This window comes from Pseudorca crassidens, chromosome 5, assembly GCF_039906515.1.
Source record: "Pseudorca crassidens isolate mPseCra1 chromosome 5, mPseCra1.hap1, whole genome shotgun sequence".
In the NCBI taxonomy this organism is placed as follows: domain Eukaryota; kingdom Metazoa; phylum Chordata; class Mammalia; order Artiodactyla; family Delphinidae; genus Pseudorca; species Pseudorca crassidens.
This window is the reverse complement of record NC_090300.1, coordinates 148,302,451-148,322,500: the sequence shown is the minus strand read 5'-3', so window position 1 is coordinate 148,322,500 and position 20,050 is coordinate 148,302,451. Positions and strand designations below refer to the sequence as shown.

General features: G+C 64.7%; 1 protein-coding gene and 1 long non-coding RNA gene across 3 annotated transcripts in view; both read right to left on the bottom strand.

Annotated features, from left to right (window-relative positions):
* The window catches only part of COL18A1 (collagen type XVIII alpha 1 chain), a 96,588-nt gene that overhangs the window by 65,648 nt on the left and 10,890 nt on the right, over positions 1 to 20,050 (bottom strand). The window lies entirely within an intron of this gene.
* LOC137225542 (uncharacterized) lies at positions 6,201 to 8,436 on the bottom strand. Its single transcript, XR_010943893.1, has 2 exons — positions 7,209 to 8,436; positions 6,201 to 7,131 (listed from the first exon to the last, which is right to left on the bottom strand). It is a non-coding gene; the product is annotated as an uncharacterized lncRNA (long non-coding RNA).

Below are 20,050 nucleotides of genomic sequence, written 5' to 3'. Positions count from 1 at the left end.
CCCTCCCCTCGAGCCTCCGGAGGGACCACAGCCCTGCAACACCCTCACCTCAGTCTTCTGGCCTCAGATCTGGGGGAGAATAGTTTTCTGTTGGTTTAGCCACTACAGTGTGTGGCCATTTGTGATGACCATCCCAGGAGACCCCAGGGTGGGAACAGTGGGGGCAGGCAAGGGACGGGGGTCAGGAAGCCCACCCAGAGCACCACGGCTTTCCCCTGCGGTCGGGCTGCTGCCCTGTTACCTGCCTGCCCACAGCGCTGCTCCCACATCTGTGATGGAAACGGTCCCTGGTCGAGCGCCTGTGCACTGGGTCATGATCACCCATGGGACGCCAAGGTTCTCGGGGGCAGAGCGAAGGCTGAGGGTCACCATTGCCCGTGCTGTCCCCTCCCCAGGCGAACCCTCGGCTGGGCAGGAGACGAGGACGTGGTCTGGTTACAGCCGCCTATGCAGGCTGCCCAGGCCCCTGACAAAGTTTGAGGCATCACAGTGGCGTCTCCCAGAGGCGGCCTCTGGTCACCGTCCATCTGTGTCGCAAGAACGTGACCTCACCTACAGAGGCCTCAGCTGTCCCCTGGGGTCAGGACAATAGGGTCGCCTTGCTCTGGCCTCAGGTGGGGAAGCAGAGACAGCGCGTGCCCGGCTGCCCGTTGGGCTCCAGGCCTCGCCAGGGAGGGCTCCATTCAGCTAAGACCCCAGCGGGAGAGTCGGCCCTGGTCGGAGCGCGGGGACCCCATGCCGCCCCTTGCACGGGCCACCCACTCAGGGGTCCACTCCACGGGCTGAGAAGCCAAAGGGAGGGACATCGCAGCCCCTGACCCCCGTGGCTTCGGATCCTTTGCTCACCCGCCCCCCGCCCGCCGCGCCCCACCATCGAACAGCACTTGCTTGGAGGGGGCAGTCAAGTCCACCCGGGATCCAGAAGACGTCACTGGTCAGCTGGTGCCCGAGCGGTTACGGAACAGACAGCTGCTTTGGGCCATGATCTCCTCTGCCGCCTGAGATGTCCCAAGAACCAGGGGTAGGAGACCCGGCAGCCCACCCACGGGCCCTGCTTCCTGCCCTTTCAGGGCCGCCGGCGACATGGACGGGTGGAAGGATCGGGTTGGGGCTCCACTCTCACAGGCAGGCGTCCAGACACTGTGGTCCACCAGGCTCCCACTTTCCCTTCTGGCTGAACTCATAGCGGGAGCCTGTAAATCCCTTCTTGGGCTCATTCGTACGGAGCACCCTTCAAACACCAGGCTCTGTGCAGAAAATCTGCCTCCCAAGCCCCTAGCTATGCTCCCCTCGTGCGTCCGGAACTGTCCCGCGCTCTGCTGTCAACAGGCTTTGCGCGTGGAAGACGCCCCAGGTCCCGCGAGCGCAGGGCTGTCATGAGGGGGACCGGCCACTGGGGGGAGCCACAGACCCAGGGATGGGAGACCCAGTGGCGATGGAACCAAAAAGTTCACTTTGTGGGGTCCTTTCAAAGAATAGAAGTTATCGTACCTGCTGTGATGCACAAAGGCCCAGGAAGCAGCCGCTCCCGCCCGCAGCTCGGGGACACCCACTCCTCCGTCCCCACCCTCGGACCCCCGGTGACTCTGAACCTTGGGACCCTCCAGGCCGGCCTGCGGGGACCCAGCTCCAGCCGGCTCACCGGGCCACCGGGAGGCACAGGCGCTGGGTCCCAGTGGGTCTCATCTGGTCTGGCTGCTCTAATGCTGCTGAACTGACGTCCTGACAGGAAGTGCTTCCCAAAAATGGGGTCATGGGGTCAAAGACGCAAGTTCCCGGAATGTAGGTAACAGAGAGGGTCGAGCCCTTCCGATGAAGACACGGGATCCACGTGCCCCGGCACTGCCAGCCCTGCAGTGCGGATGGCGTGTTTCGTGTTTCTTCCACGCAGGGTGCAGGCGGGAGATGAACGTGTTCTGCACATGGGCCAGAGGGAGGGGCAGACAGAATCAGAATCACCAAGACACACGTGCTGTTCCCGGGGCCTGTGAGCACTGCGGGGAATTCAGGTGCAGGCAGATTAAGGCTGCTAGTCAGCTGACCTTAAAGAGATGATCCTGGATTACTGGACAGGCCCACTGTACTCACAAGGGTCCTTAAGTAGGGAAGAGGGAGGCGGAAGAGCCACAACCAAAGAGATGGCATCACGAGAAAGACTGAACTGGTGTCACTGGCTTTGAAGGCGGAAGGGCCCAGACAGCCAAGGACGTGGGCACCTCTAGAAGCCAGAAAAGGCAGGAAACGGATTCTCCCCTGGAGCCTTGGGAAGGATCAGCCCTGCCCACAGCTTGATCTTAACCCAAGGAGACCCACGTCAGCCTTCTGGTCTCCAGAGCTCTGAGAGAATAAACCTGCGGAGTTTTAAGGCACTGACTTTGTGGTCATTGGTCAGAGCGGCTGCTGGACCCTCACCCGCTCTGCATCTCCTGCCTGCTCTGAGGTGGGCCCTTCACCTGCGACCAGCAGCACCTGCATCCCCGCGTTTGGGGGTCCCTCCTCCATCCAGCCTGTTCTTCCACATTTGGGGTGCGGGTTGCCGGCCCCCTTTGTTACGGGGCACAGGCTTCCTTCTGACTCAGCTTTGCAAACACTTTCTCTGGCCTGTTCTCACTTTCTTTTTCATGTGATCAACACTCCGTCCCTCGCTCTCGTGGGTTCTTTTCTAGCTCCCCCACCCCAGCACTGTGATGCCACCGGCCTTGTCCTGAATGACAGCCTGATGTCTGCAGTTTCCTTCTTAACATGGGGACCTTCAGACCATTGCTTCTCAGCCCGACGGCCAGGACCCGCTTCCCCCGACCTGTCGCGGCCAATACTCTATAAAATACAGGAAAAATGTCACAGTGATGCAAGATGACACAAGCGTTTCCACACGGGGACTGTCGCTTTCTGTGCTCCGTGCCCTCACCCCAAACTGCCCGGGAGCCCTGCGTCACCATGTACGAAGGCATCTGAGTCGGTTTTTTCCAGCTGCAGGGACAGACCTGCCCACGCAGGTCAGCAAGCAAACCGCCGCTTCCAGAGAACCACCACTGAGGAGCGCTGCGCGGGGCCAGCGGAAGGCCGAGCACAGAGGGGCCGCGGTCAGGCTCAAGCCCCGCGGCCCTCCCCTCCTCTCCAGGGGAAGAGCTGCCCCCAGGCCAGACCCGCCAGCCCTACAGGAGAGCAGAGCCCTAGGCTGGGGCTGGCGGGGCCGTGAGAAGCTGGAGGAGGGAAAGGAGGGGTTTTACCAAAAGGGCAGAATGGACGGCCGGGGCACCCACTCCCACGGCTGCCGCACCCATGAGCCGGCTGTGGGAGTCGCCACCCGGGGCTTGTGCGTGTGTGTCTGCGTGTGTGTGCGTGTGTCTGTGTGTGTGTGTGTGTGTGTGTGTGAGACACACACATCCCACCTCCAGAACTCGGGCAGCTAGGCTGGCCCAAACCTGGGAGGGGACAGTCCTTCTCGGCCTGGAGCTGCTGGGGATGGACGCTCGGGGACACACCATCAGCTCTAACGGCGGCTTCCTGGCTGCAGCCTGGGCATGAGCTGCGTCCAACAAAGGCCACCTTGTCCCCTAATTAACAGCCTCTCTTGTTCCAGAGGAGAGTTGAAAATGGGTATTCCATTAAGCTTTAAAATCACGAGAAACGTGGTCTGCAGGGAGTTATAAAAGTGAAGGTTGATTCATCTGAAGACGGTTTGTTTCACTGGGGCACCAGGCACAGCCCCCTTCGCGTCACGCGGGCCGTTCCCCCTCCACGCGGCTGGACGGGGTCCAGGACGGCGTGCGGCTGCTTCCGTGCCGCATTCCACTGGAGGAGGAAGGGGCCCCCCTTCCTGAGAGGTTGCTTCTCAAACCAGGTCCCCACCCAGGTGGCCCAAGGAAATCAACGAAAGGTTAGAATCAGTGCCACCAACAAGATGACAGAGTACATGGGGGCTCTGCAGGCCAGCCTGGAGATGAATTCCCTGTGAAAACGTTCCTTCTCAGAGGACGTTGTCTAAAAGAGCCCAGAAACATCCTGGCGTTACAGGGCACCCCAGGAGGAGAGCCGGGGCCCCAGTACGTCCCACGCTGGCCCTCGACCAGGCCACCCGTCCCGCTCCTCCACGAGAAGCGCTGCCAGGAGGGGCTCCTGTGGGTGACGGAAGGTAAGGTGCTCACAGAAGTCCCGATTCACACCCACATGCCACGCGAGGGGACCACGTGTCATCATGACCCCCACGCAGCCCCAGCCCTGGGCCACACCTGACCCCTGGGCCCCGTGGGGGCCTCCTTAGTGGTGTCAGCCCCTCCCATCTGCCCCCGCGAGGGGGCCACGCTCCCCACCCTGCCCCCAGCAGACCCCGCCCCCTGCAGACCCTGCAGATGTCCCTTCCTGAGCTGGCCTGTCTGTCCCCCAGCCATGGATCTGGGTAGGGCTTCAGGGCTCAGCCCGTACCTGCCGGACACTCAGGCCATGCGGGGCTCCCTCTGCAGGATGGGGAGCACCCTGGCCCCCAGCGCTCGCCAAGGGCAGGGCTGCCATTTCTGGATGGTTATGTGGCCACAGCTGAGCGCCAGACGCTGGGCCCCACACCCACCCTGACCGCCTGCCCTCGGACCAAACCACTCCCACAGCACCGAGGAGGTGTGTCCCCTCCTGTCCCCCTCCTGCCCCACCCTGCTCCCTGGGGCCCTCACCTGCGCCTGCACCCCCCGCAGGGGGCTCACCCCACCCACACCTTCTCGGGGCCCCCAGCTGGGTGTGCACGAGCTCCTCTCCCACCTCGTGCCATCAGGGAAGGGGGCAGGGCTGCAGACACAGAGAGCAGGGCAGCGGGCGCGCCAGAGACAGGGCCCACTGAGCACGTTCCTAGAAAGCCATGGGGGTCGGACACTGCCTCCCTGATTTACCCCCTAACCCACGCCCTGACAGGGTTCCCACGCCTGGGTTCTTCTTAAAGTGCAGCTTGTCTGTGTAACGCGGACCGCAGAGCTCCCATCTGCCTAGAACAGGCTGTTCAAAGGCCCTGGGGTCGTTCCACACCCAGAGCCATCCCAGCACCACCCAATGAAGATGAGAGCGTCCGCAGGAAGCCGAGCTCCAGGGCCCCTGGCCGGGATGAGGGGTAGTAGCCTCCGGACCCTGCAGGACGCCCCCTATCTCCGCCCCCGCAGACACACCCCAAACCACCTGCATTGACAGCCCCTTGGTAGGAAGGAGGCTGAGGAGGAAGATGCGAGTTGCAAATCCACCTGCTGCGCCCTCTGGGGCCCCGTCGCGGTGCGGGCTGAGCAGGACAGACAGATCTTCCCACTTGACCGTGCCACCCTCGACCTGAGGTCAGATGGTCTCTGAGCTGAGAGCGGCGGTTTCAGGAGCCCCCGCACCTGTGCCCACGTGGGGGCACCTGCATCCTGCTCCCCGAGGCCGGGATCAAAGGGCAGAAAGGCAGCTGCACCCCACCCCCGGGGGGCCACGCCCCCTGGGTCCCCGTGCACGCGACCGTGGGGCTGGGGCTCCCGGAGAGGCCGGAGCCCGTCCCCTAGCCGCCCACTTCTCAGCGCCCGCACGACAGCGTCAGCCCCTTCGCGGCCAGAGGTGCAGGGCAGGCACACGGCCGGTCGCCGTGTCAAGAAACATCCAGAGAATGGGGCCTGCTGGGGCCCCTCAGAGGCTCCCCCAGACCTGCTCCCCGACGAGCAGACCGAGCTCCCCTATTCCCAGGACCTGTGAGGAGACCACGGAGGCCTTGGGGAAGGGGGGCCTCCTCACAGGTCCTGGGCAGAGGTCTGAACCCGCATCCAGCTGTGAAGACCGCCTAGGCCGGGGCGCATCTGGGCCGTCCGAGCCCCTCCCCACCCGGGAGCGCCACGGAGTCTCCCTCTCCCTCGGGAACCGGATGGTCCCACTGGCACACCTGGCAAGTCGTGACAACCTAGTCCCTTAAAGTCTGTCCAGAATGTACCTGCTAAAAATGAAGCATTTTTTAAATTTTAAAAGATTGAACCAAAACGTCCCATCTCATGAGCCAGACTTCCTACCGACTTCGGAACAAATTCAACATGCTTCTGTCTCCGTGTTCTTCCACAAGACTCAGAAGGTCAAAGGAAATCAAACATTAAAAGAGCCTGTGACCCTTTCAGAACGAGGCCGCTGTGGCTATTTTCTTTGGCTACGCCGTTAAGTCAAGTTTCAAAGGGATTAGCATCTGGGTGAGCTGCTGTTTGCTCCAGAAACCTTCTGGCGTTTTCTCACGCAGTCATCACAGGAAGGGGGCCGGGGTGCCCTGTAGGGGGCGTTTCTCGGGGGCCCTCAACGGCACATTCGACATCACTCTGGAAGTCGGGCGGGCCAGTCTGATTTGTGCAGTTTCCGTCCACGGAGAGGTGAGCGAGTCTCGGGCAGGAGGGGACGAGACGGCGCCCTCCCCAGGGACACCTCCAGCGGGTCCCATGTCACGTCTTCACAGCGTGGAGCCACCAGGGGTGTGAGGGAGGGGTCCTGCCCTGGGCAACCTGCTCCAGGCCCTGCGAGGGGTATGAGGCACGGAAGCCTGGAGGCGGGCGCAGCACAACCTCCGGGGCTGCCTCGGGGGCCGCTCCTCCTGCCCCCGGGGTTCCTCCCCGGGGTCCCAGGGTCAGGTTGGCCTGCCCATCCCTGGTGCTGCAGACCCTGCAGGATGCCCTCCCACCCCAAGGCCGAGTCCCTCAGCACAGGGGCCTAGAAGCGGCACCTGGGCCCTTGGTAGGCATCTGCTCCATTTAAACCTGACAGCAACTTGACTAGACCAAGTCTTCAAAGACAAGAACGGTGGGGTCCCCGAGGCCTTCCATCAACGCCTCTTGCCAGGAACCCACAGGGCCAGCCGAGCACCACCTGGGCGGCCCTCCCTTCTCACCTTCCTCCAAGGTCCGCCTCTGTCCACCCCGGGCCCCGTCCAGCCCCGCCGGCTGCCTGGCCCTTACCGGCCTCTGCATTAGTCCTGGGCCTGCGTCCAAAACTGACTCAAGTAACAGACACTGAAAGCTCAGAGAGCGGCCAGGGGGGTCCCTGAGACCTCAGGGAAAATTCTATTGGGTTCAGAAGCGTACCCCGCACAACCACTGGGGCCTTGAGAAAACTGTCATCCTCTGGGGGCGGCAGGGGCATCAGATCCACCCCCTGCCCCACCCTGGGCCATCACGGCCTGGCTTCCCCCCGGCCCTGCGGCCGCTGAGTGGGGGGTTCATCAGATCCACCCCCCTGCCCGCCCCGGGCCATCACGGCCTGGCGTCCCCCCGGCCCTGCGGCCGCTGAGTGGGGGGTTCATCAGATCCACCCCCTGCCCCCCCCGGGCCATCACGGCCTGGCTTCCCCCTGGCCCTGCAGCCGCTGAGTGGGGGGTTCATCAGATCCACCCCCTGCCCCCCCCGGGCCATCACGGCCTGGCTTCCCCCCGGCCCTGCGGCCACTGAGTGGGGGGTTCATCAGATCCACCCCCTGCCCCCCTTGGGCCATCACGGCCTGGCGTCCCCCCGGCCCTGCGGCCGCTGAGTGGGGGTTCCGGGCGGGGAGCAGTGCGAGGTGGGGCTGCACACGGTCCCTGCACACGGCAGCGCTCACTGGAGGTGTCTGGAGATGCCCGCCGCCCTCGGCCCCTGCGAGAGCTCTGCTCTGTCTCAGGTCGCCTCCCAGGCTGCCTGACAGCCCAGATAAGCTGCTGGGCGTGGAATGTGACCTCCCCGGGGACATCAGGCCCCAGCCTGGCAAAGAAACCACCTGGAAGACAAATGACAAGAGTCCCCGCGGGTCCCAGACAGGGGAGCGGCAGCCGTGGCCGCCCTGCTCGTTTGTGTCGGTCCCTTCCGATCCCCTGCCGCGGTGCCCGCTCTGCCCGGCAGGCCCGCCGTGCAGGGTGACTGTGATTGTGCTCAGAGCCTGGTGACCCCAGCTTCCCGGCTGGCCAGTCCCCGCTGCCTGACGGCCTGCGCCATGAAAGGGCCAGGCCTGGGGCCTCTGCCAGAAGGGTCTGCGGCCCTAAAAGTTCTCTCCGTGTGGCCTCTGCCTAGACACGAAAACAAATTCACCCGCCGCACCACGAGGCCCGAGGCCCGGACCAGCGGCCTGCACATTCCTAGGCTTCCATCTGCCTTGGAACCGGACCCGGGGTCACCGGGAGCGACCCCCGAGCCTGCCCTGCACAGTCCCAGCCCCCTTCTGCAGCTCCCACAGGCCAGGTGGGGCAGGAGCCTGGGGCACCCCAACTGGAACCCCCTCCCAGGCACCCAGGCAGGTGGCTGAGGCCCCCAGGGCGGTGGGGAGGCCCCCCATTCCTGCCACTTTAATTGCTTCAAGCCGCCTGCCCTAAGAGGGGGCAAAGGGGCTGGAGCTGAGGAGGGACCTTCCACGGCTTGGACTACAGCTGGGAGCCCCCGCAGAGGGTCCTGGAACATGCAGGGATGCAGCGGAGACCGCCGGGGCCCACATCCCCACTTCACGGTCACGATGCTCCCCGGCCCCCAGCATCAGGGTAGAAGCAACAAGCAGGGGGGCAGCAGGAGCCCTTGTGGGGGACAGGGGGTGGCCATCAGGGGGGATCAGAGGCAGCCTCCCGGGGCACCAGGTCCAGGTGCAGATGGGCCCCGGGGAGGTGGCGAGGGGGCACCGGCGGCCGAGGTCCCATAGCGGCGGTCACGGTCACGCCACTCACAAGGGATGCTGAGACAGTGCCTTCGAGACGCTGGGGATGGGCAACCAGGCACCCAGCAGAGTGTCCGGCTGCACAGAAGGACCCCCGACACAGACAGCGACCTGGGCCCAGGAGGCACTGCGCTGCCCGCCCCACCTGCCTGCCTCCTCCTCTCAGGGGCTTCATCACGGCTGTGGGGCCTGGTTGCCTGCTCGTAGCCTGTTCATCAGCTCAGAGCTTAAAGCTGGAAGACCACGCCTCCAGCCCCACCAGGCGCCACGGGCGGGGGGATCCGGAACTGAGGCCCCTGGATGCGGCTCCAGCCACGCTGCGCACACAGGTGGGCAAATGAGTGGACGGAGGATCGTGAAGGAAGACACCCCTGGGCCAGCCACGCGTGCTGGCGGGAAGCCTCCACCTAACCTGCTCTGCCGCTCCCCGCAGCGGCCGTCCACCCTTCCCCCTGCCCGCGCCTCACGGCCCCGCGGTGGTGAGCAGAAACCCCTCCATCCTTCAGGGTCCTCAGGAGGCCGCCACCGGGGTCCTGTGCACACACGGTCCCACGGGACTTCCAAGGGAAGGACCCTCAGACACAACCTGGGTGCTTTTAGGGAAAGCCACAGTCGCGAGTCCAGAGTCCCAAGTCCAGAGACAGTTCAGATACACAAGAAAATGTTTTAAAAGTGAAAGGACCTACATCGGAGTATCATTTAGTCATTAAAACAGAACAAACAAACAAAAATCCCCACAAAGCACTGACTCTACGACGTGGATGAGCCTGGAACGCACGCTGCTCAGTGCGGGAAGCCAGACTCTGTAGGACAAACACCGGAGGATTCCATCTGCATGAAACGTCAAGAGCGGCGAATCCAGAGACAGGAGGCAGATGAGGGGGAGCCAGGCGCTGGGCCTGTGGGCACAGGGCTTCCACGACAAGAATGTTCTCCAGCTGCAGGGCCAATGGCTGGATAACACGGTGAATGTACTAAACGTCTCCAAATTGTTCACTTTAAATGGTTAGCTTTATGCTATGTGAATAAATAAATAAAAGTTAAGACAATAAATAAAAGTTAAGGAGTCTAGTTGGTCCCCAGCCTAAAGAAGAGAGAGCATATGACACCCGTGTCGCGAAGTCTCGCCCGGGCCACGCCCAGCCGGTCACCCCCTGCACCCAGTGGGTGAGGGTGGCCCACCTCCCCCAGTCTCCTCAGCCCCTGTCCGGGAAGGCCACCGCATCACGCAGCACATCCACGGCCCCCAGCCTCGCTCACCCACATGCTCCTGAGGCCCTGAGGGGCACCGCGTGCTGAGATGCACCCTCAGAGGTCCTGGGGGGACCGGAGCCCTTCTGAATGGAGGGCTGCGTGAGGGACGTGGTGTGGGCACATCCGCCCATCTCGGCTCCGACCCAGGAGCCCTGGGATTCTCTGGGAACTGGGACGACGGCAGGAAGCAGCCTTCGCCACGGAGGGGCCAGAACCCCTGGGGCCCTGGGGCCTTGAGTCACTGCGCCTCATTGCTCAGCCGTGAGCTCATCGCCCAGGTGCCAGCCTGCACCCCGAGGCCGTGCCCTCTCTGCTTCCCCGTCAGCCCTGGGGTGCCCAGCCCCGAGCCCCAAGCTGAGCGCAGACAAGCCAGGGCCCACGTGTCTGGAGGCAGAAATCAGAACCCTGATTCTAGCGGGACTCGGGCCGCTCAGACCCCACCGTCCAGCAGAGGGGCCAGTGCAACGTGGCTAGCACATGGGCAGCTCCACCCGGACATGCCCGGCTTGGCCGGCGGGGCCCCGACACGCAGGCAGGCAGGTGAGATCACGCTGGGTGGGAGCAGGGCAAGCGGGGCCCTACCCAGAGGGTGCACCGCCCTCACCAAGCAGCGTCCCAGTGGCGCGGGCGCAGTGGGCTCTGGGCTCTGACTGCGGCAGAGGCCAGGGGAGCCAGGTGCCTCAGGCTGCCGTGACCGAGGGGCACCTGCCTCCTGGGGTCCAGCCCAGAAGGCGCGGGTGGGAGGGGGCTCTGGGCCCCGAGTCTCTGGGAACACATGGGAAGGAGAGGGATGGGGACGGCGGGCGGGGGGACATTCTGAAGTGAAAGCTCCAGTGAGATGGAAGCAGACGGGAGGAAACATCCAGACGACAAGCTCAGCCATTCCCCACTCGGGGCACCACATGGTCACACAGCATCCAGGAGGTTCAGCAGACCCGGCCCTACGAGTGCTCCACCCAGAGGAGCCTCGGTTAACACACACACGTGTGCACACATGCACGTGCACACACACACATGCACACACACACCCACGCACCTGCGCTCACACACACACCCACGCACCTGCACTCGCACACACACGCACACACACACCCATGCACCTGTGCTCACACACACACATGCACACACACACACACACACCTGCACACACCCATGCACCTGCGCTCACACACACGCACACACGCACATCCATGCACCTGCGCTCACACAATGCACACACGCACACCCATGCACCTGCGCTCACACACACACACACGCACACCCAGGCACCTGCCCACACCCAGGCACCTGCGCTCACACACACGCACACACACCCACGCACCTGCACACACCCAGGCACCTGCGCTCACACACACGCACACACACCCATGCACCTGCGCTGACACACACACCCACGTACCTGCGCACACCCATGCACCTGTGCTCACACACATGCACACCCATGCACCTGCACGCACACACATGCACACACGCACATCCAGGCACCTGTGCTCACACACATGCACACACACCCATGCACCTGCGCTCACACACACGCACACACACACACCCATGCACGTGCGTTCACACACATGCACACGCATACACACACACACTCACGGTCTTTAAAAAGAGGTCTCAGGAAGCAAGGGGCGCTCTCCTCCCCAGGGACTGTCTGGCAGCAGGACGGGATGCCCACTTGCTCGGGGACACCTGTGTTCAGTGACCATCACACCCTCCCACCTCTGCTCAGCCCCGAGCTCCCTGCACGGCCCTCGGCAGCTCCTTCCACCACCAGGGACTGTGGGTGAGACCCTGCAACTCCCAGGGTCTGGGGTCCTCCCCCGCCAGCCAGCAGCCCTGGGACCACTGGCCATGGTGAAGAGGTGGGCAGAGTCGGCCTGAGCAGCGCATGTCTGCCAGGGGACAGGACAAGCCAGGGAAGAAGACAGTGGAACCCACAAATCCGCAGCCCAGCCTTAAATCCAGGGGTGCCTGAGTTATCACCCAAGGGACGTCACCTCTGCAGCCAGCAGACAGGCAGGGGCTCCCATGCGGCTCACCAGGAGCCCGGAGCCCTGGCTCCTGCAGAAACGGCCCTGGTATCAGACACACCTCCACTCGGGACTGTTCGTGGAGGCTTGTGGGCCCCTGAAATCCAGCAGGGAACACACCGGGCCCCGGGCACAGTCGGTGCACAGAAAAGGCGGGAAGGGCGCGCCCTCCAGGCCAAGCCCCGCCCCAACCCTCACCGTCTCAGACGCTGACCCCCATGGCCGGGGACCCCGAGGGCCATCTGGCTGTGGAAGCCTCTGCCCGGACACCCCTACCCTAAAGGCTGCAGGCAGCCCTGAGCCCAAGCCGCAGGGCCCTCGCCGGCCACCTCGAGGCCAGCCCCCCAGCTGGGACGGAGGGCACAAGGCCACATCCGCAGGGGCACACACCTCGGTCCACAGGGTCCCCGCCTCCGCTGGGACGGAGGGCACAAGGCCACACCCTCAGGGGCACGCACCTCGGTCCACAGGGGGCAGCCAACACCCCTGCTGCTCCCAGGGCACCTGCAGGCTCCTCGGGGTCTGGGGGGAACGAAAGCCACCAGCTGCCCCCGCTGCCCTTCCTGACACAGTCACTGGGCCTGACCTGGGCAGGGCCCTAAGAGCCGGTTCTCACTGGTTTGCCTCAGCAGGAACGGGCACCCAACCCCACTGCCACCCACCTGCGTCCCTCAGCCTGGCCAGAGTGGCCGGACAGGCTCGGGCGGGAGGACCTGGAACTCTGCTCCCCAGTGTCTGGGGGTCACGGACCCCCTCCCCTGAAAACATGGCCCGTGGTCCCGCTCCCCCGGCTGCCCCTTCCCTCGTGCCCCAGTCACCTCGACCGTCACCCCAACAGCAGCTCGCGTCGGCCGCGTGCTTGTTCCTGAAGCTGCTCCATGTTTTGAGGTATGAAACGATCCCCGAGACGGGCGCTCAGAGGGCCTGGCCCCTGAAGGGGGCTGAGGGCTTCGGGAAGACGCAAAGGCAAGTGGCCTAAGAAACCTGCTGTCATCTACACCGGGCAGGGCGCCTGCAGAAAGGCGGGAAAACCAAGGGACTGGCGCTCAGCCCCTCCCGAATTCTCGTCCAGGTTAAAGAGGCGAACAGAATCACAGACGATGCGCCACGGCGTTCTGGGTCAGGAGCAGGTGCTTCACCCGCGCGGGAGTCGCAGGGGGCTCTGATGTTGGTGTTTCTGCGTCGACGAACAGGAATCCTGGGCCTGGGGCTGGATCCTCAGGCGCGCGCTCTCTCCCGCCCCCCCCCCCACCTCTGTCTCTGTCTCTCTAATTTATCAGAGTTTAAAGTCAGACAGAACTAGGTTCATAGCAGCGCACAGCCACATCCTTCAGGCCCTGGGAGGAGCCCTCCTGGATGACTTGGGGAGCAGGCGTTCCCCAGAGGCCCCCAGTCACCCCACGCCAAGTCGTCAGGCAGGGGCATTTCCCTCCTGGCACCCCACGTCTGGAGCCCCATCTGGAGCCCCAGCTCTGCACGCTCCCCGGACCAGGGCCACAGCCGGGGAAGGCAGGGATGAAGGACACACCCGGGGGGCCTTCGCCCCTGCAGGAGGCCCCTGGGGGCAGCCGAGCTCCCACATGGGCCAACCAGTCCTGCCCGGGCCCCCTCAGTGCCATCAGGCATTAGAGCACAGGAGGGATCCTGACAGCAGAAAAATGAGGTTTAGAGAACGAGAAACCACAGGCAGGGGCGGGATCACGCGGGGTGATGATCAATAGGCCGATGGTCACACAGTTTAAATTCCTTCCCAAAGCGACAGTGAAACTGAAAGCAGCCAGCTGTGGCCTCTGACTCTGGGAAGTTTCGGGTTTGCTGCTGTCAGTGCTTTAATCAGCACGGGTTCTACCGGGGCCCACCCGACGGCCCAGCCCAGGCCACCACCAGGGACGCCTGTGAACTGGGCAGCGTCCCAGGCCTGGGCTGGCGCCAGCCACCTCCTGGGGATCCTGCTGTGACGCCAGGGGTTTCAGTGGGCTTTAGAGGGAGAGCCAGTAACCTGAGACCCTCCGGGGGCTGCCCAGGGGCAAGCTGAACCAGGTAGGTCACCAGGTGGGGACGGGGACAGACAGCCTCGGGCCTCGTCACACCTGTGGGAGACTGGGGGGGGTCCATGAGCAGCGGGCCCCACAGAGGGAGCTGCGGGTGGAGGACCGTGCCCTGCCCTTCCAAAGTGCAGGACGGAAACCACAGGCGTCCAGCCACAATCCCCCCGTGCCCCCTGAACTGAGGGGCTCGATCCACACCTTGGACCGGGTCTCGGGGGCCCCTCCTCTACCACAGCTCCCCCCGAGCCCTCTCAGCCAGAGCAGCACGAGACACAGGGGGACATTCTAAGTGAGAACGGGAGCAGAGCGTCCCTTCCGTCCCGTGACACTCTGCGGGGGACTCCAGGCCAGCGCGGGGCCAGCCCCGGGCCGTCACCATGCTGCGGCGTCCCCCGAAAGCTCGCCCGGGCCCCGCCGCTGACGCACGGCGGAGCTGGGGACCAGGCGTGATGACCGGCAGCCTGCCCACCTCCCCACCCACTCCAGGGCCTCCCGGCGAGAGGGATCTCGTGTCCACTCCCCGAGTCTGACAGGCCCGCCACGGGCAGCACCGAGCGTGCTCGCCCGGCAACGGCCAGGACCCCGCTGTACAGAGGCGCTCAGTGGTGTGGGCGTGCTCTTCAGCACTGTGTGAATCGACGTCCCCTTCCCCAGAAGGTGCTGGCTGTGCTGCCGCGGGTGTCACGTCGGGCGCGCAGGCAAGGGGGCGGCCCACCAGGGTCCTCGGGCGGAAGACTCTCTCCCGACCCCATGGCGCCAGCACCGGGCCCTCGGGGCTGCCCCACCAGGGTGGCAGGGGCAGCCCAGCTCCCCCAGGCCCGGTGCAGTGTGTCTGGTGGTTCCGGCCAGAAGGCCGCTGAACGGCTGGCTGGACGTGGGCTCCCCAGGCACTCAGACCCCGGCGGGGACGGGGGGCTCCGCCGTCCACCCTCTCAAGCCTCACGCGCGTTCTCCACCTTAGACTCCAAGTCAGACGCGCGGCAGGAACGTCTGGGCTGGGGACGCCGGGCGCACCCGGCCGCTGCCCGCAGGGACGGCACTGCAAGGCCTGGTCCTCAGACGGCTCCTAGGAGCTGGCTCAACCTGGGGACCCCGGGGCCGGAGGGAAGCTGCCGCCGCAGCTGCCGACCGTACGTCTGGGGTGAAGGAAGTCATTCCTCCACAAGCACGGAGGGGCTCAGGGGGGCCTGGGCGCTCGTGCTGAGGAGCTCGGCGCTGACCGGGTCCCACAGCAGGGCCGGGACAGGGTGCACACGGCAGTGAGGGCTGCCCCGGGCTGCCCCTGGGCGACCAGGACTCAGAGAAGGCGACTGACGGTCACCCAGCGAGGCAGGCTGCCCAGGCCGGTCTGCGGCCTTGGCCTCCCGTGCTCCGTCCCGCCTGGGGACACCCAGGACAGACGGAAGCTCTCGAAGGTGCCCAGCCCCAGCGAGACCTCGTCAGACCCCGAGGCTCAGTGACGCCATCTCCCAGCTCGATTTGTCCTGAGGACAAGGAAGAGGTGGCAGTCACGGCTGGCCACACGTCAGGGCCCCTAAGATCTCTTGAACCTCCTAGAAACTGCCCTCCAGGATGGAGGGGTCTCCCCCGCAGACCCCCATCTCCCTGTGGGGATGGCGGCCCTTCAGCCAGGGAGAGCCCGTGAGCCTCACCACCCCGAGACAGCCATCTGAGCTCCTCCCGGCGCTGCGTGGCCTCCTGCAGCAGGACCCACTCGTCTGCTCCATGTCTGCTGACACCAGCACCCAGCGCGATGGCCAGCCGGTGAGGGGAGCCAGGCCAGACCGCAGGCGTCAGCGTCTCTCTCCCATTCCTGCAGCTCCACGGCTACCAGCGTCGCACACCTTCAAAGCCCATGGCCAGCCGGTGAGGGGAGCCAGGCCAGCCGGTGAGGGGAGCCAGGCCAGACCGCAGCGTCTCTCTCCCATTCCTGCAGCTCCACGGCTACCAGCGTCGTACACCTTCAAAGCCCGCACAGGAGCAGTACCAGTGTCGCACACCTTCAAAGCCCACACAGGAGTGGGCAAACCCCCCGGTGACCCGTGGGTGCAGGAACGCCTCTGCATCCCCAGTAACTGTGCACCTAAGCCAGGCCCTCGCCCTGCGAAACTGCACCACCAAGACTTCAGGCAGGGCCAGCCATGCACTCTGGCCAAATTCACGAGCCGTCGTTCTCACGAAGCCTCAAAAGTCCATCCATGCATCTGGGAAGCATTTACAGCCCCAGCTGTGTGCCAGGCATGACGTTAGGTGCTGCGGGGTGGCAGGCAGACACTGATGCCCAGGGCACTGGGCAGGGGAAAAGTCAGTGGCCGCAGTGGAGGTGCAGGTGTCGGGTCCAGGGGGTAGATGAGGTCCACCAGGCAGGGAAGGGGTAGAAGGAGAAGCAGGTGGAAAGTCAAAGGAGGGTGTCAAACAGGAGGGTGTCCCCTGGGGGTGGCCGTCCCAGTGCCCCTTGGACCACGACCCACTATCTCCTTCCCAGGCCACAGAGAGGCTGGCATGGAGCGAGGAGTGGGGGGCCCGGACGGGCCTGTAGCCACTTCCCTCCAGGTGGACGCAGGGTTGGGGAGAGGGGGTTGGGCCGGGCTCCGCAGGACGAGGGGCAGGTTGGCGGCTGGACAGGTCGGGAGGAAGCTGCGTGCGGGGGATGGTGGCCGCGAGCCTGCAAGGAGGTGACTTGGGGTGCGGGTGCCACTCGGTTAAACCTCAGGGTGAGCCTGTGCGTGTGTGCTGTCCGGGTGGAAGGGAAGGAGGTGTGGGCCGAGTCGAGTGTGGGGTGGGCTCGGGCCCCCCCCACCGTGGGCGTGAGGGTCACCACCGCCCAGAAGCCCCACAGGCCGGTGACCCAGGGCCCTTGGAGCCGAGGGCATTTGCGTGGAGCTCTCGCTCCTCCAGTACAAGCAGGTGCCCGGCGTCCGGTGCCCAGAAGATCTCGACAGCCCTCCCAGCCCCAGTGCCCGCCGGTCGCTGCCCAGTACCTGGGGCTTCGTGTCAGGAAGGCACCCCCCGCACGTGGCCTAACTTAAAATGACATGAGCCTCGGTCAGCCAGGAGCAAAGACGCCACCTGTCACCCCCGCCGTGCGCCCACCCCTTCCAACCCCACGGGAGGCGCCTGCAGGAATCGCCAGGCGGAAGGGGCTGTTACTAATCAAAGGAAATCGTAATAAGCCGCATGCGGAGACGCTAGCTTCTCATCGTGAGCAGTTCTGGAATCTGCTAACTGCACACTGGCCTCGCCATCAGGAGCGGAGGGACCTGGGGCCCACAGACGGGAGCTGCCCTCAAACCTCCACCCACGGCCTTGTGGTCGGGAAGGAGGGTGTGCTCGGGACCCCGTACCCCTCCCCCCCTCCCCCCTCCAGGCTGTGTCAGGGGCCGTGGGACAGAGCGGGAGGAGGGAGCGTCCCCTGACCGAGGCCCCAGAAGGACAGTGAGATGCAGGAAGGCCCTGCCGGCCGTGTGGAACTCTGCTCCAGGGTAAGTAGTCAGGGCTCTTCCTCCCGCAGCACAACCTTGCTGCTCTGTACACAATGGACCTCAACCTCCCAGTCACCGGGCTCACCTCCTTCTTCCTCCCGTCCGACTACTGCTGACCCCGCGATGGGACCATTCCTACTGCTCGGCCCACCCACTGTCACCCCTGGGGTCAGAGGCACAGGTGGTCCTTGAATGTGGGCCACGGGTCTCCTCGCAAGGGGCATGGAGCGCACAGGATTGTAAATTTCAGTAAGGATGAAACAGGACTGCAAACACTTCCGGGGACAAAGTCCAGTCTCGCCCAGAGGCCCTCCGTCTGCCCGTCTGTCCTCAAGGAGCCTAGAGTGTGCTGAGCGGGACCCATGCAGGCACACACAGAGTAGGCACTAGTGCAGACGCCGCTGGGCAACCCGTCGGGAGCTGCAGAGAGGGGCCAGCCTTCCAGCTTGGTGAGTGGGGGGCACGCTGAGAAGCACGGGCGGACCACTGGCAGCCCTGCCCCTCCTGGTAAAAGGCAGGAGTGTGCAGCAGGACCACGGAACTGGCCACGCACGGCTCCCCATGGAGGCCCCTGGGTCCGGGGCCGGGAGTCCCGCACCGCTAACTCTTGGTAGCCTTAGGGCAGCTGGGTCCAAGTGCCCTCCCTGCCCACACCCACCGCTGTCCCCAGAAGGCTCCGGAGCGTGGAGGACTGGGACCCCGCTCTCTCGGGGCTACAGGAATGCCATCCCGCCAGCCGTAATCCTGTTGCTGGGATACGAGCGAGGAGGAGACGCAACCCAGCACGACCTTCTCCAGATAGAATTGGATCCAAATCGCAGCGTCATGAGCTGATAGCACGAATAAAGGAGGAAGCTGTTCGCGGTGCCTCGCGCGGACATTCCTGTGGTGAGAGGGCCATTGCACCTGCTCAGGCCGCGAGCGCCAGCCCAGGGCGGAGCCAGCTGCGGGCTGTGCACAAAGGGGCTTTCATCTGAGGGGCCTCACGTCCTCGATTAGCGATGAGAGAGCTCAGAGGTGGAGGGGATGTGAATCGTGAGAGGGAAACTCCTGTGCCTGGTGCAACGTGAAGTCAGGGCAACCTGCACCAGTGCACCCACCTGGGGCCCAAGCAGGTGTGAGCTGCCACCCCCAACGCCGGAAGCCGGAGCCCCGCCTCCCATCATGAGCGTCCCCCCGCCTCACAGGCAGCCCCCGGCCCGGGAACGGCACAGGCCACGAAGCGGCACCTCGACCTGGCCTCGGGTGTGACGCAGGCCGGGGTGGAGGTGGTGTGGCTTCACCCGGGCCGACGCAACCACAACTTACAGGGGGACAGCTTTAGCTGAGAGCAGGTTACACCGCGGCCTGTGCGGTGTCTTCCCGCCCATGTCCTGGGTGAGCCGGGGCTCACGAAACGGCAGGGTCAGCATGTTGACCACTGAGAAGGAGCAGAGGGACGGCGGGGTGCAGGACGCACAGCCCAGACCCCTTGGGGGCAGCCGGGCCGGGACCCAGAGCCGTGAACCACAGGGGAGAACAAGGACACCCAAGAATGAGGCCGCAGGGACCCCAGGCCCCGGCACACGGAAGGGCGTGTGGGGGCATCCGGGGGGCTGGTTAACAGGCACAGGGAAAGAGAACACGGTGCCCCGAAGCTCGGGCAGTCACAGCGAGTGGCTGTCACCGCTGATAGGACGACGTCCGCTCGGGACACCGCGGCACAAGGAAGGGGTCTCCGCGGATCCCACCCCCATCTCCGTGACCCGGGTCGCCAGAAGCTCAGGCCCAGGGCTGCCCTTTAAGAAGTGGTTCCCCAAACATGCATGTCCGGAGCCAGGGAAACAGGGGAGACTCCTTACCACTCAGAAAGGCCCTTTAGTAAAACCACATTGAGGCACGAGGGTTGTTTCTGTAGAAGAGAAGGGCAAAGGTCAAAGCAGACGCTTCCAAACACCTGAAGCTCAGTGAGACGGCGCCCCGGGAAGGGGCGAGCCTGGATCGTTCCCAAGGGATGCTCGCGTGTAACGGGAAACGAGGGTGGGGGCGGGGCTGGTCTCCAATCCAGTGGGCAGGGGAGGGCAGCGGCTTTAAAATTCAGCTGCCCACTGCCTACTAGCTAGTTAGGGTTCAGAGCCCAGCACAGCCTGCACTGAGACCTGGTGAGCAGGGTCTTCAGCTGGGACTAACAGACCCGGGTGACCAGCCACGATGGACGACGCTGCCACCAAAGGCCCTGGGTTTCTGAGTCCAAGCAGAGACGTGCGCCCTGCCCCTCCTCTGTCCCATGACCCTGGGGAGGAGCTGCGCAGCATCCCCGCAGAGTCCCCTGAGGAAGTGACCTTTGGGCTGGGCCAGCCCTGGCCACTCCCGAGAGGGCCTACAGAGGACCTGAGGTGGGGGGCCAGAGTCGGGGGATGGGAACAGAGCAAACTGCACCCAAGGGTCCTGGGCACGGCCCCCAACCGCTCCTGGCTGCCTACCACCCTGGGCTCCGTCTCTGGCCATCCAGAAGGTACAAAGCCAGGCCTGCAGGAGCCAGGCTGAGCTCTCAGCCACACGCCCTGCCCGACGTCCCTGCTCTCTCTGAGTGTGTGAGATCTGA